At 40.1% G+C, this 15,739-nt stretch overlaps 1 protein-coding gene across 1 annotated transcript in view; it reads left to right on the forward strand.

The window, feature by feature from the left end:
* Positions 1-15,739, forward strand: part of lgr6 (leucine rich repeat containing G protein-coupled receptor 6) — a 274,970-nt gene that overhangs the window by 103,993 nt on the left and 155,238 nt on the right. The gene's annotated exons all lie outside the window — the stretch shown is intronic.

Below are 15,739 nucleotides of genomic sequence, written 5' to 3' on the forward strand. Positions count from 1 at the left end.
GTTCCCGCCCCGAAACATCATCTATCCGTGTTTTCCAGAGACAGGTTTGGAGGTTAATTTAGCTTTGATTAAAAATTGTAAATTGTCCCTAGTGTAGAGGATAGTGCTAGTGCATGGGGATCGCTGGTCGACGTGGACTCCACTAAAGTAACCTACAAACCTGTACATATTTGGAATGTGGGAGGAAACCAGAGCACCCGGAGAAAACCCACACGGTCACATGCAAACTCTGTACAGACAGCGCCCGTTATCAGGATCAAACATGGGTCTCTGGCGCTGTGAGACAGCAACTCTATCTCTACGCCACTCGATCTTGATCATCATGAACAGTGCAAAACATGAAATTTACTCATCAGGTTCATAAAGTTAATTTATTTTCAACATAATATTTATTCAGAGATTAGGTTTATCTGGAAACAAATCCATATATTCTTTTTTCTTTATGAAAATATATACCAATGTTTAAAATCTAAACTATCAATGGACCAAAGAGAATATAAAATATGTCCGTTCACACTTCTAGACTGTTTGTAGATATTTATTTTCTTTGCCACCTCAGGTTAGCCTGGGGATTACAATTTCTCCCCATGTTTTATAAACCAAAACGTGACTGTTGGTATTATTTGTAGTCAAGATTTATCAGCACTTTCCTGCACATGTATTCTAAAGGAGTCCATTGCATTTAATAAAACGGATAAATTGCTGCTGGCTTCAGGAAGTAAACTGCACATATTGTAAAAGATTTCATCATTTATTTGCAATATGTCCTGATAGCAAATTTTAGATTTCATCTTCAGTACAGAGCAGTTAAAACAATAAAATATTTGTGATTGAATTTGAAAGGCAGTTGGCTTGTTCATGATTATTATTTTTGATGAATTCACATTTAAGGATGATTAATTATTCATCATGTATATAAAGAAATGTTCTCTTTGGAACACCATGAAGAACGTGTAATTGTTTATCATTAGATAACTTTTGGAAGGCCATGACTTACTTACACTGTGATTACTTGGGTCTTGCTTGCTGATTGAAATGTATTGGGACTCAGGTTATTCAACTAAACAAAACATAGAAACCAGCAATCATTCACTGAAACAGGAATGGGTATCAGCCAAGTATCACCACAAGGCCAGTGTAGCCTAGAATGGAAAATGTTTGGCAGCCTCTCAAAACATTTCACTTTAGTAATATTGCTGAATTGAATGGGTAAAGACCTAGAAAATGACTCACAATCATCTTTGTTTGAATCAGACTTTCCAAAACTTGTTTAACATTCAACTATGGTCTGCGGAACCCAATTCAGTTTTTGTCTCCAAGACCTCCAGCCATGGTCAGAGCTTTTAAAACGGTGGCATCTACTTGAATTAATGGACTGTATTGGACAGCATAGTAGAGCGACTGGTGGGGCTGCTGTTCTATAGCACCAGAGACCCAGTTTCGAACCTGATCCCAAATGCTAACGTTTGGAGTTATAGATTCATAGTGGGAGCTTGATCGCCCCAACACGGAGGGCTCTACCACCGGCTGCGGGAGCCAGGATCGCCAAGACAATGGAAGGTTCAAGTGCCCCAACCACGGGAGAACAAAGAAGGGAAGAAGATTTAACATTTTTTGCCTTCCATCACAGTGAGGAATGTGGGGGAAGCACTGTGGTGGATCTTCATGTTAAAATGTATTTGCGTGTCTTGTTGCTCTTTATTGGTATGAATGTATGGCAAATCAAATTCCTCATATGTTGGCTAATAAGTTATTATTATGATTATGATTATGATAGAATCAGAGGTTTCAAAGGTTCCAAAAGTATTTTTTTGTCATGTGTACCAATTAAGGTACAGTGATATTCGAATTACCAGACAGCCATACTAAAAAAAAAGCAGCAATACACACAACTACATAAAAGTTAACATAAACATCCACCACAGTGGATTCCCCACATTCCTCACTGTAATGGAAGGCAATAAAGTCCAGTCTTCCTCCCTCTTTATTCTCTCGCGATCGGGGGAGTCGAACTATCCACAGTCAGGGCAATCATAGCACCCGCGTCGGGGCGATCGAAGCTCCATTAAGATAAAAACTGGGCTACAAGCACTGATCAGAGGTAGGGCAGGTGACTCACTTCCAGTTACCCCAAAGTTAGGAATGTGATGGAATATTCGCCATTTGCCCAGGTTAGTGTGGTTCTGAAAATTCTCAAGAATCTCTACCAATATGCTGTTCACAAAATGCACTGTGGTTACTCACCAGTGCAACTCTTGACAGCAACCTCAACCTCCAAAATGGACAAAAGGATTGGGCAGCACAGTGGCGCAGCAGTAGAGTCACTGCCAACAGCGCTAGAGACCCCGGTTCGATCCTGACCACGGGTGCTATCTGTATGGAGTTTGTTTTGTTCTCCCTGGGACCGCGTGAGATATTTTTCCGGTTGCTCCGGTTTCCTCCCACACTCCAAAGAGGTACAGATTTATAGGTAATTGGCATGTATTAAATTTGTAAATTGTCCCTAGTGTGTAGGATAGAACTAGTGTATGAGTGATCGCTGGTCGCTGCAAACCCGGTGGGCCGAAGGGCCTGTTTCCACGCTGCATCCTTAAAGTCTAAAGTAAAGTAAATTAAAATAAACAAGCAATGCCAAAAAAATACTTTCATTCACCGCTTGCTGCCTTTCAGAACTGATGGACCTATACCAATGTTCATCTTATGCAATAGGATGCATTAAGTCGATTAATGTTACAATACCTAAATTAAAGTGAATCTGAAGAAGGGTCTCGACCCAAAACCTCACCATTCCTTCTCTCCAGAGATGCTGCCTGTCCCGCTGAGTTACTCCAGCATTTTGTGTCTATCTTTGGTGTAAATCAGCACCTGCAGTTCATTCCTACACATTGAAGTAACGTTTGTGTTAATTTAAATCAAGATTATTTTTAAATAGTCCTACTGAATCCAAAATACAATGAAGGAATTATCTTTGACAAGCTTCGTTCTGAATTCCAATATAAAATGCCCGATCCTCCCATAATCTGTGGACACATTAGTCTCTGATCTTACTGTCGATGAAAAGCAAATAGTAGAAGTGATAGTAAATGGAAAAAGAACTTCAAGTCTTTGGTGCTAAAACGTAGCACATTGTTTAGGCATGGATGAAATTATATGTTGTATTCTTGACTGAAGAATGAAGAAATCATACATAAGTAGATGAAACATGAATTGTGTTACTTTAATATAAAACCTGATAATCTGCCACAGACGATGGGAGGATTTGACAGATTAACACATTGCAATTCAGAATGAACCTTGTCCTACATTATATTTTGGATTCAGTAGGACTATTCAAAAATAGTCTTGACTGAAACTAAACAAACAGCACTTTGATGTCGGCGTAGTAATATAGATCTCCACATTTTACTGCACTTCATCTTCAAAATCTTACTTCTACAAATGAAATCTGCGAACATCCAGAAATAAAGATGGAAAATATATTTAAATATCTGTTTAAAAATTTACAATTAAAAGAAAAAGTAGACTTATTCTTATATTTTTAAAGCTGAATTCTGTTACAAAAAATATTGGACAAATGAAATAAAAATTTAATTGACATAGTGGAGAGGAATATCTACATTACTAAAAGTCTAATCTTGACCACTTCCTGTTGTCCTGTATATTGATTTTAGAAAAAACGCTGCCTCTTATGGCTGTGATTTATGGCCATCTTACTCAGAGTCCCCCTCCGCTGTGCAGGACAAGAATATTTTTCCCATCAATGAAAAATGAAAGAGTTATTAGTGTTTAAAAAATCTTGAGATTCTCTCCCCTGAAGGCCACGCCCCTTCCGGAGGGACTATAAAACCCAGAAGTGTTGCATGCCTCAGTCAGTCTCTGCAATATGGGGGAACAAGAGGGTCATGTCTCTCAGTCTGAGCTGTGAATAACACTGAACACATGTCTACTAAACTGTGAGTGGTTTTACTGACCTGTCAGTGCCCTTAATATGGTTTGAAAATATAGTTTGGAAATGCTAAAGCTGTGTTGCCTTTGGTTTGGACATGCTAAAGCTGTGTTGACTTTTGTTTGGAAATGCTAAAGCTGTGTTGCCTTTGGTTTGGAAATGCTAAAGCTGTGTTGCCTAATTAAAGTTGCCTTGCCTAATTAAAGTTGCCTTGCCTTCTATATAATTAAAAGTGTAATTTCGATCACTTCCTGTTTGCCCTTTATATTGATTTTAGAAAAAACACTACCACGTACAGCTGTGATTTTTGGCCATCTTACTCAGAGCCCCCTCTGCTCATCAGGTGCCGAGGATTTTTCCCATCGATGAAAAATAAAAGAGTTATAAGTGTTTACAAGTGTTGAGATTTTCTCTCCTGTCAATCACGTCATGAGGGTCACGCCCCTTCTGGTGGAAGGGGGAGGGATTATAAAACCCAGAAGTGTGGGCGTGGCTCAGTCTCTGCAAGATGGAGGAGGGAGAGGTCACGACTCGCTGTCTTTAGTAGCCTTGCACCCTGCTTGAAATGGTATGAAACTACACTTGAATTTGTTGGCCTTGCACCCTGCTTGAAGTGGAATTTCAAGGAATAGCCGTGAGTCAACTGCCAGTCCACCAGCCGTGAGTGAGTGAGCTGCTAGCACAACAGACCCCCCCACTGGCCACCAATATTGGAATTGGTGGAGAGGTGGAATATTGCGTTGGGGGACCAGCCCTCCTGTGTGATGCTGGGACCCAACGGGTCCCACTTAGTCTAGTATATATATAAAACAAAGAATAATTGTGCCAATAAATAAAACCAATACCCATAAGTATAAGTAGTTCTGAGCTTATTTGGAGGTTGTAGTATTTAATAGCCCGATGACTGTAGGAAAGAAGCTGTTCCTGAACCTCGACCTTTGAGTTTTCAGACTCCTATATCTTCTTCCAATTGGTAGGAGTGAATAAATAAAATTTAACATAGCTTTTATTTCAATAGGTCTTTTCTGCTTGTTTGGCCAGCTTTTAATAGGTGTAGTATAATCAAGTGTTTTATTGTCATATGTCCCAGGTAAAGCAATAAAATTCTTACTTGCTGCAGTACAACAGAATATGTAAACATAGTACACTGTAAACGATATGATAAACGAGAGAGAAAAAAAAGTTCAGTGTGTATGTATGCACTCACACAAGTACACACACAATATATATAGATAGATATATACATACATCTGTATATACATATATATAGATACACATACACATGCACACATACTCAAAAAACAAACGACAAAGTTTGTAAGCTTCCATAAAACACTATTGTATAGTAAAGAACAGCAGATGCTGGTTTAAATCGAAGGTAGACACAAGATGCTGGGGTAACTCAGCAGGACAGGCAGCATCTCTGGAGAGAAGGAATGGGTGACGTTTCGGGTCAAGACGGAAGATGGATCTTGACTCAAAACGTAACTCATTCCTTCTCTCCAGAGATGCTACATAAAACACTATTGGTTTGTCACTGGTAAAAAGGTCCTAAGTCCACTATTTTCATTTTACCTCTTAAAGGACTTCATTTATGTTTAGTGCATGGAATCAAATTCTCCTCTTAATTTTAACTTTGTTTAAATTCAAGGAAGCAAGTAGATTCTTATACTTGGGATATTGCTCCGTTGCAAATGTGGATCTGAAAGATCAGAGACAGAAAAATAATCTTCAGCAATCATTTGGTGTTGATGAAGGATGATTAATTGTTTTGATTGGCAAGGGAGAAGCTCAGAATTTTAATCCCACCATGACAATTTATGTAATTTAGCTGGTAGCAACAGAAAAATAATGACCATTAAAGTTGCACAGTTTTGTAAAATTATCCAACACATTCACTATCCAACAATGTGGGTTATCTCCAGGTGCTCGGATTTCCTCCCACATTTAAAAGATGTGTAAATTTGTAGATTAATTGGCTTTTGTAAATTGCCCCATCGTGTGTAAGATGTCATAACATAGAACTAGTGCACGGGTGATTGTTGGTCAGCGCGAATGCGGTGGGCCGATAGGTCTGCTTCCACATTGTATCTCAAAACTAAATTAATCTAAACTAATCTTTCAATAAATCCCTATTCAGGGAAAGGAGCAAGCACTTCATAACATGTTGAATCCATGTGTGACTTTATCCCACAAGATCAGAATATCAGAATTAGAAACAGGAATAGGCCTTGCTTATGCCTTTCAAAAATAACTCAGTCAACTATTTACCTTGGCGTCATTTTCTTGCATTGACCATGTGTCCCTGAATTCATTTAATATTAAAAAGATTATTCATCTTTCTTGAATATACTCAGTGATTGATCCTCTGTACCGGCCTTCAGTCGAGAATTCCAAAGATTCATCACCCTCTGGGCAAAGACATTTAAATACATAACAAAATGATGCCAAGTTAAACTAATCTTGTGCCTGCATGTGATCCATAGCCCTCCATTCCTGGCAACTCCTTGTGCCTATCTAAAAAACTCTTATCTGCTTTCAATAAGCCACCAAAATTGTACACCATACCCCAGATTTGGTCTCACCAATGCCTTGTACAATTTTAACATTACATCCCAGCTTCTATACTCAATGCTCTGATTTATAAAGGCTAGCATACCAAAAGCTTTCTTTACCACCCTATCTATATGAGATTCCACCTTCAAGGAACTATGCACGGTTATTCCCTCTGTTCAACTGTATTCTTCAATTCCCTACCATTTACCATGTACGTCCTATTTTGATTTGTCCTGCCAAGGTGTAGCACCTCACATTTATCAGCATTAAACTCCATCTGCCATCTTTCAGCCCATTCTTCCAAATGGCTTTAATCACTCTGTAGACTTTGGAAATCCTCTTCATTATCCACATTATCTTGGTATCATCTGCATACTTACTAATCCAATTTACCACACCTTCATCCAGATCATTGATGCACATGACAAACAACAAAGGACCCAACACCGATCCCTGAGGCACCCCACTAGTCACCTGCCTCCAACCCGACAAACAACCATCCACCATTACCCTCTGGCTTCTCCCATTCAGCCACTGTTGAATCCATCTTGCTATTCCTGCATTTATACCCAACAGTTGAACCGTCTTAACCAACCTTCCATGAGGAACCTTGTCAAAGGCCTTACTAAAGTCCATATAGACAACATCCACTGCTTTACCCTCGTCAATTCCCTAGTAATCTCTTCAAAAAATTCAAGAAGATTAGTCAAACATGACCTTCCAGGCACAAATCCATGTTGACTGTTCCTAATCAGACCCTGTTTATACATTAAACATTTTTTTTTTTTTAATAATCTGCTATCTCCTTACATATTTACTCTTCCAATTCTCGATCCCCATTTGGCGGTCTATAATACACCCCTATAAGTGTTGCTACACCTTTCCCACTTCTCAGTTCCACCCAAATAGCCTCCCTAGATGAGCCCTCCAATCTATCCTGCCAAAGCACTGCTGTAATATCTTCCCTGACTAGCAATGCAACACCTCCACCTCTTGCCCCTCCAATTCTATCACACCTGAAGCTACGAAATCCTGGAATATTTAGTTTCCAATCACAGCCCTCCTGCAACCATGTTTCACTGATCGCCACAACATCATACTTCCAGGTGTCTATCCAGACTCTAACCTCATCCACCTTTCTTACAATGCTCCTAGCATTAAAATATGCACATTTAAGAAACCCCCCGCCTCTTATTCTCTGTTTATTTCCTTTTTCTTCTTTCTCCTCTTATGTCGGAGTGCTTCCCTTTTCTACTTCCTGCCTCCCATTCTGTCTACTAGCTTTCTCTATTTGAGTCCCTCGCCCCAACAATTCTAGTTTAAAGTCTCCCCAGTAGCCTTTGCAAATTTCCCTGCCAGGATATTGGTCCCCCTCGGGTTCAAGTGCAACCCATCCTTTCTGTACAGGTCCCACCTTCCCCAAAAGAGGTCCCATTGATCCAGAAACTTGAATCCCTGCACTCTGCACCAGTCTTTCAGCCACGCATTTATCCTCCACCTCGCTCCATTCCTACTCTCACTGTCGCATGGCACAGGCAGTAATCCTGAGATTGTTACCTTTTTGGTCCTTTTCCTTAACTTTCCTCCCAACTCCCTAAATCCTCCCATCAGGACCTCTTCCCTTTTTAAAATTTTTTTTAAAATTTATATTTTTATTAGAAGTAGACATATTATAAAGTATAGTTACATATTATAGTAAAAAGACTTTTCATATACATCAGTCATACATTATTAAAATTTTCAATTATCAATTACTTCTGCTTCTAGTGTTTTCATTTTTTATAGAAAGAGAGAGAAAGAGAGGGTAGAAAGTTACAAATTTAAAAAAAACAGAAAAACAGAGGAGGTGGAATGGGTTACCTGTAATACGTCAATGGAGATAGGTTCGTAGATTATAAAGTATAGCTTTTCATCTGATCCTGAGTTCAAGTTTCAGTTGGGTCCTCGTGCTGTGCCAATCTATCCATTCAGATAGTTAATGAATGGAGCCCAGATTTTATCGAAAATATCTTGTTTGTCCATTAAGACAAGTCTAATTCTTTCTAAGTATAGGGTCTCCGACATTTCCGTAATCCACATATTAATTGTGGGGGTTGTAGGGCCTTTCCAAAATTTTAATATTAATTTTTTCCCGATTATTATACTGTAGTCGAGGAAATTTATTTGGTTTGTTGTGAGTGTTAAACTTTGTTCTGATATTCCAAGTATTATTAATTTTGTGTTTGGGTCCAGTTTTGTATTAATAACTTCTGAAGTTATTTCAAAAATATCAGTCCAGAAATGTTTAAGTTTTATACAGTTTGCAAACGTATGTGTTAAATTAGCCTCTAGATGTAGACATTTAACCATATAACCATATAACCATATAACAATTACAGCACTGAAACAGGCCATCTCGGCCCTACAAGTCCGTGCCGAACAACTTTTTTCCCTTAGTCCCACCTGCCTGCACTCATACCATAACCCTCCATTCCCTTCTCATCCATATGCCTATCCAATTTATTTTTAAATTATACCAACGAACCTGCCGCCACCACTTCCACTGGAAGCTCATTCCACACCGCTACCACTCTCTGAGTAAAGAAGTTCCCCCTCATGTTACCCCTAAACTTCTGTCCCTTAATTCTGAAGTCATGTCCTCTTGTTTGAATCTTCCCTATTCTCAAAGGGAAAAGCTTGATCACATCAACTCTGTCTATCACAAATCACAATTTATCACAAATAGGAGAGATTTGTGGGAAGATTCTATTTAGTTTTATTTTAGTAGTGTAGTCTATGTAAGACCTTGAATTGTATTAAAGTATGTCTGGCATTTAATGAACATTGATGTATTTGTTGTAAACTTTCGTCCCACATATCTTTCGTTGTAGGGTGACCTATTTCATTTTCCCATTTGTATCTATATGGTTCGGTCGGTGGTACCTCGTTGTTTAGTAGGGTGTTATAAATATAAGCTATTAGTTTTTCAGTATTAGGATGCTTGTTCAAACATTCATCAAGAATTTCTGATTCCCTACTCCTGTAGACTTGTGTATTAGATTTAACATAATCTCTAATTTGTAGATATCTGAAGAAATTATTTGAGTGCAGTCCACAATTCTGTTGTAACTCTTGAAATGAAAGAAAAGTGCCTTTCCCATAAAGATGTCCAATATTTTTGATTCCATAATTTTTCCATTGTGTGAAACCTTTGTCCATAAAGGATGATTTGAATGAAGGATTATTTACAATGGGAAGGCATAATGGTATATTATTCAATTTTAAATCTTTTTTTATTTGTTTCCAAATTCGTATTCCACTATGTATTATGGGGTTTTCTTTATAGGTTTTTTTGTGCAGTTTTGTGGGGGCAAATATGATCGGACCTATTTCAAAAGGTAGACAGTCTTCCTTTTCCATCATTAACCAATCTGGTTGTCGATCCATTTCTTCCAGCCAGAAATTCATGTTTTTAATATGGACTGCCGAAAAATAAAATAAGAAATTTGGCAAAGCCAAACCTCCATTTATCTTTGACTTACATAAATGTTTTTTACTTATTCTATGATTCTTATAATCCCAGACAAAACTTGTAACAATGGAGTCGACTTTTTTGAAAAAAGTTTTTGGAATATATATCGGAATTAATTGAAATAGGTACAGCAGTTGCGGTAAAAAAATCATTTTTATAGCATTAATTCTCCCATCCATAGAAATGGGGAGTGTTTTCCAGTATTGAATATTCTTATATAGTTTATTCAGTAAGGGTGGGAAATTTAGTTTAAATAAAGAGGTATATGTCTTAGTTACATAGATTCCTAAGTATTTAAATTTATCTTTAACTATTTTAAAAGGGGATTGTTGTATTGTATGTAAATTGAATTTTGTTATTGGCATGATTTCACTTTTATTCCAATTAATTCTATATCCCGAAAACTGACCAAATTGAGTTATTAGATTTAATAAGTTTGGAATACTAGTTTCTAACTTTGTAATATATATTAGTACATCATCTGCATATAAGGAAATGTTATTCCTTGTGTCTCTAGTATTGTATCCATATATTCCTGGATGGTTTCTAACGCTTTCTGCTAGGGGTTCGATTGCAAGAGCAAATAATAGTGGGGATAGTGAACATCCTTGTCTACAGCCTCTAGAGAGATTAAATTTAGTTGATAACATTTTGTTTGTTAATATTCTGGCTGTTGGATTAGAATATAACAATTTAACCCATGTACAGTACTTCTCTCCTAGTTGAAATTTTTCCATCACCGAAAATAAATATGGCCATTCTACCTGGTCAAATGCTTTTTCAGCATCTATCAAAATAATTGTTAGATCTGCATTAGGAATTCTATTGGAGTATATAATATTAAATAATCTTCTCAGATTATAAAATGAATAACGTTTTGGGATAAACCCTGTTTGGTCGGGATGCATTAATTTACTGATCACTAAGCTCAATCTATTAGATAAAATTGTAGTTAATATTTTCTGATCAGTATTTAAGAGGGCTATAGCTCTGTATGAACCTGGGTCTTCAAGATCCTTGTCCGTTTTTGGTATGAGTATGATTGTAGATTCATTTAGAGTTTCTGGGAGTTTCTGTTGAGTGTAGGCGTATTTGTACATTGTCTGTAGGCGTGGGGAAAGCAAATCATAATTTTTTTAATAAAATTCTGAATTTAGACCATCGGGGCTCTTCCCTTTTTTTACCTATGTCATTGGTACCTATATGTACCACGACCTCAGGCTCCTCTCCCTCTGATTTCAGGATATCTTGGACGCATTGAGACACGTCCAAGACCTTGGCACCAGGGAGGCAGACCACCATCCTGGTCTCCCGACTGCGTCCACAGAATCGCCTATCCGACCCCCTAACAATAGAGTCCCCAATTACTATTGCTCTCTTCTTTTTGTCCCTACCTTTCGGAGCAGCAGGGCCGGTCTCTGTGCTGGAGGCCCGTCCGCTGTCGCTACCCCCGGGCAGGCTGTCACCCCCATCCGTACTCAAACAGGAGTACTTATTTGCAAGGTGTACCGACATTGGAGTACTCACTCGTCCCTGCCTCTGCCCCTTGCCCTTCCTTAGTGTGACCCACATGTCTCTCTCCCATGGTTTTGGAGTGACCACCTCCCTATAACTCCTGTCTATGACCTCCTCACTCTCCCTGACCAGACAGAGGTCATCGAGCTGCTGCTCCAGGATCCTAATACGGTCCCTTAGGAGCCCCATCTCGATGCACCTGGTGCAGATGTGGACGTCTGGAGGGCCATCCGACACCATGACCTCCCACATCTGATATCCAGAACAGTACACAGCTCTGGCTGTCATTCTCCCGCCTTACCCTGGATCCGATACAAGTACAATACAATAGAAACTGCTGGGAGAAATCAGCAGGTATCTGACTCACAACAGCTGCTTCCTCTTGACCTTTAAACTGTACCTTTATTATATAAACAAAAAGCACTGTACCTTTACTAAAGCACTGTACCCTTAGCTCACTGTACCTTTACTAAAGCACTGTACCTTTAGCCCACTGTACCCTTAGCTCACTGTACCTTTACTAAAGCACTGTACCTTTAGCCCACTGTACCCTTAGCTCACTGTACCTTTACTAAAGCACTGTACCTTTAGCCCACTGTACCCTTAGCTCACTGTACCCTTAACCCACTGTACCCTTAGCTCACTGTACCCTTAGCTCACTGTACCTTTAGCCCACTGTACCCTTAGCTCACTGTACCCTTAACCCACTGTACCCTTAGCTCACTGTACCCTTAGCTCACTGTACCCTTAACCCACTGTACCCTTAGCCCACTGTACCTTTAGCTCACTGTACCTTTAGCTCACTGTACCCTTAGCCCACTGTACCCTTAGCCCACTGTACCCTTAGCTCACTGTACCTTTAGCCCACTGTACCCTTAGCCCACTGTACCCTTATCCCACTGTACCCTTAGCTCACTGTACCTTTAGCCCACTGTACCCTTAGCCCACTGTACCGTTACTAAAGCACTGTACCTTTAACCAGAAAGCAGAAATGCTAACCTGAGGTTGCACCCAATCAGCTGCTTCCTCTAGTCTGCTTCCACCAATCAGCGGCTTCCACCAGAACCCTCCCTATGAAGTGTGGAACGTTACAGATTTCGGTAAAAGCCCTGACCCTCCTCCACTCGCTCCAACGGTTCCCGGGCCTCTGTGAAAGAAAGCCCCGCGCTCGATTTAAATACTCACAGCCCTGATCAGTTTTGCATGATCAGTTTTCTGCACTTTTTTGAAACAAGTCCAATAATAGTTTCAGTTTATAGCTAGATATTTTTCAAAGCCTTTATAAGATTGAAACACTACATCCATTAAATAAAGCATATCTTTACACATACAATCTAGAACTGGACCCAATAGGACAGTTGAAGAGCTAAACAGAAAGAAGAAGTGCCTGAAGAAGGGTCTCGACCCAAAACGTCGCCTATTCCTTCTCTCCATAGATGCTGCCTCACCCGCTGAGTTTCAATAGACAATAGACAATAGATGCAGGAGTAGGCCATCCGGCCCTTCGAGCCAGCACCGCCATTCAATGTGATCATGGCTTTTTCAGCATTTTTTCATTCTCCAGCATTTTTTGTCCACCTTTGATTTTTCCAGCATCTGTTCTTTCTTAAACAGAAGGCACTAGTAATTGGAGAGGGAATGACTGTACATGTTAGAACTGCCTGCCCTGAGCAAAGAGGTGACCTTTTCCATTCTCACATTGTAGTAGTAGCGAAAAGGAGTGGGGACTGAATCCACAGGAAAATGCATAAAACCAAGTCCCAGACTTCCAAGTTGCCACATTCCCAGTTGCTAACCATTTTAACTACCCTTCCCATGCCCATACTGACCTTTCATCATGGGCCTCCTCCATTGCCAGAGTGAGGTCACACGCAAATTGGAGGAACAGCACCTCATATTCCCCTTGGGTAGCTTACAACGCAATGTTTTGAACGTTGAATTTTCCAATTTTAAGTAATCTCAAACATCTTCCCCCCCCCCCCCCACCCCCATCTTCTTTCTTCCCCCCCCCCCCACACACCGTTTCTTAACTCTCTCCATCCCGCCCTATGCCTCATTTGGACATCTATTTCTTCCCTCCTCCCCCTCCTACATTCCTTCCTCTGCTTCACATTTGCAACTTCAAGCAATCTGTCTCATACCTTCTGTTTTTATCTCTGGTCTTTGCTCCAGCCATCTGCCTATCAAACCCGCTTCCCCCTCCCCCCCCCCCCACCCCCTCCCCACCTCAAAACGTCACCCATTCCTTCTCTCCAGAGATGCTGCCTGTCCTGCTGAGTTACTCCAGCATTTTGTGTCTATCTTCGGTGTAAACCAGCTTCTGCAGTTCCTTCCTACCCACTTATGATCTGCCAGATTTTGTCCTACCTCTCCTCTCTCCCAGCTTTCTTCCTCCTCCCTCTCACAGCTCATCCATGTTCTCCACAGATGCTGTCTGACCCGTTGAGTTACTCCAGCACGTTGTGTCCTTTTGTGTCAACCAACATCTGTAGTTCCTTGTTTCCACATTCTGATGACTGACCAGATGAACACACATGGAAACTTGGTGTTGGAACATATTATTCTAGCTCCTCGATAAATAAATGTACATATTCAGCAATTTCCTTGGATTTTAAATAACTATATTAATTCCTATTCTAACGTGCTTCAAGTTAGTTTTGGGAGGATAGAAAGAGGCCATTTGATTGTTGCTTCAAACAGCTGTCAGCTTGCCAAAATAATACTTTGACCATTCAAGGTGACGGTTCATTTCAGGCAAGTCATCTTATCTCTTGTTTTCATTGGAGACCTCTGCTGAAATGTTATTTATGCCAAGCCGTACATGTGAGCTGGACTTGGAAAGGCAAATGGAACGAATGTAAGTAAGACATTTTAGTTTAGAGAGTGTAGAGATACAGCGTGGAAACAGGGCTGTCAGCCCACCAAGTCCACACCAACCATCGATCACCCGTCGATCACCCACACCAACCATCGATCACCCGTTGTTCCACTTTTGCATCCTACACACTCGGGGAAAGTTACAGAAGGCAGTTCACCTACAAACCAGCATATCTTTGGAACGTGGGATAAAACCGGCGCACCCGGTGAAAACCCTGTACAGAGACAATTTTGTACAGACAGCACCCGTAGTCAGGATTGACCCGGGTCTCTGTCGCTGTAAGGCAGCAACTCTACCACTACACCACCGCGTATCAATTATCATTTTTGTGCAGGATGCTTCACATGAAACTTATAACCTAGTTCCGAAAAATACCGTATGCTGTCGGGTGCATATCGCAGTAGTGAATCTTGAATTGGGGGCAGCAGCAGAGGCTAAAATTAGTGCAACATTCTTTGGGTTATAAATTGGATGGAGGAGGGAGACAATCAACAGGAGTTCCTGTTCCTGATCTCTATCCTCTGACCTCTGGTGATTGAATATGTTTGTCGGCCTCTGATACTTTTGATAAGGACAAGAGTCTTTCTTTGCGGGCAAAGACAAAGGAGGACGATTATACATGTCGTACAGCTGCTCCTGGGTGAAATCTTCTGCAGTGTTTCACGTCAAAGCAAACAGTTTTTATCCCGGCCTGACTTTTATATAAACCTGCTGCAGCATCCAGTTTTGGATGCAAGGTCTTAGATTTGTGTCTGTTATGGACAGGATTTCCATATTAAAATAATCCCATTACGAAACAGCATTCTCTGTTTAACACAGGAAAGGAAATATTAATAGGAGCTTAATCAGACTGATCTACGGACTTCTCTGGAAGTTGAGGAGAATGTCAGCAGTCACAGATGTGAACTGCTTCACATGTACTGATCTGTTGTTTCCTTGTTTGGTCATGACCTGGATGTGGTCTTCCTGCCACAACTGTCCTGTACATTTGATGTATTGAAGCAGCACCATCCAAAGGCACCTATTTTCCTCAGACGGATTTATCAAGGTGTAGGTTTGTCGCTGTCTTGGAGCCATGCGCTAACAATTCAAATGAAAGTGCTTTAATTAAAGTAAATTATACCCCACCCTTATTGTAACATCAGAAATAAATGCTTCAATGAAATGGATATTATAGTTAATGCCCCTTGAGAAGACAAGTTACAACAGTTATAAATGGGAGACTTTTAGCATGTCTCAGTGAATGTCTGAAGAAGGGACTCGACCACTCCTTCTCTCCAGAGATGCTGCCTGTCTTACACTTTATATACACAGATGTACACACACACGCACA

Source organism: Amblyraja radiata, chromosome 24 (assembly GCF_010909765.2).
Source record: "Amblyraja radiata isolate CabotCenter1 chromosome 24, sAmbRad1.1.pri, whole genome shotgun sequence".
Lineage (NCBI taxonomy): Eukaryota > Metazoa > Chordata > Chondrichthyes > Rajiformes > Rajidae > Amblyraja > Amblyraja radiata.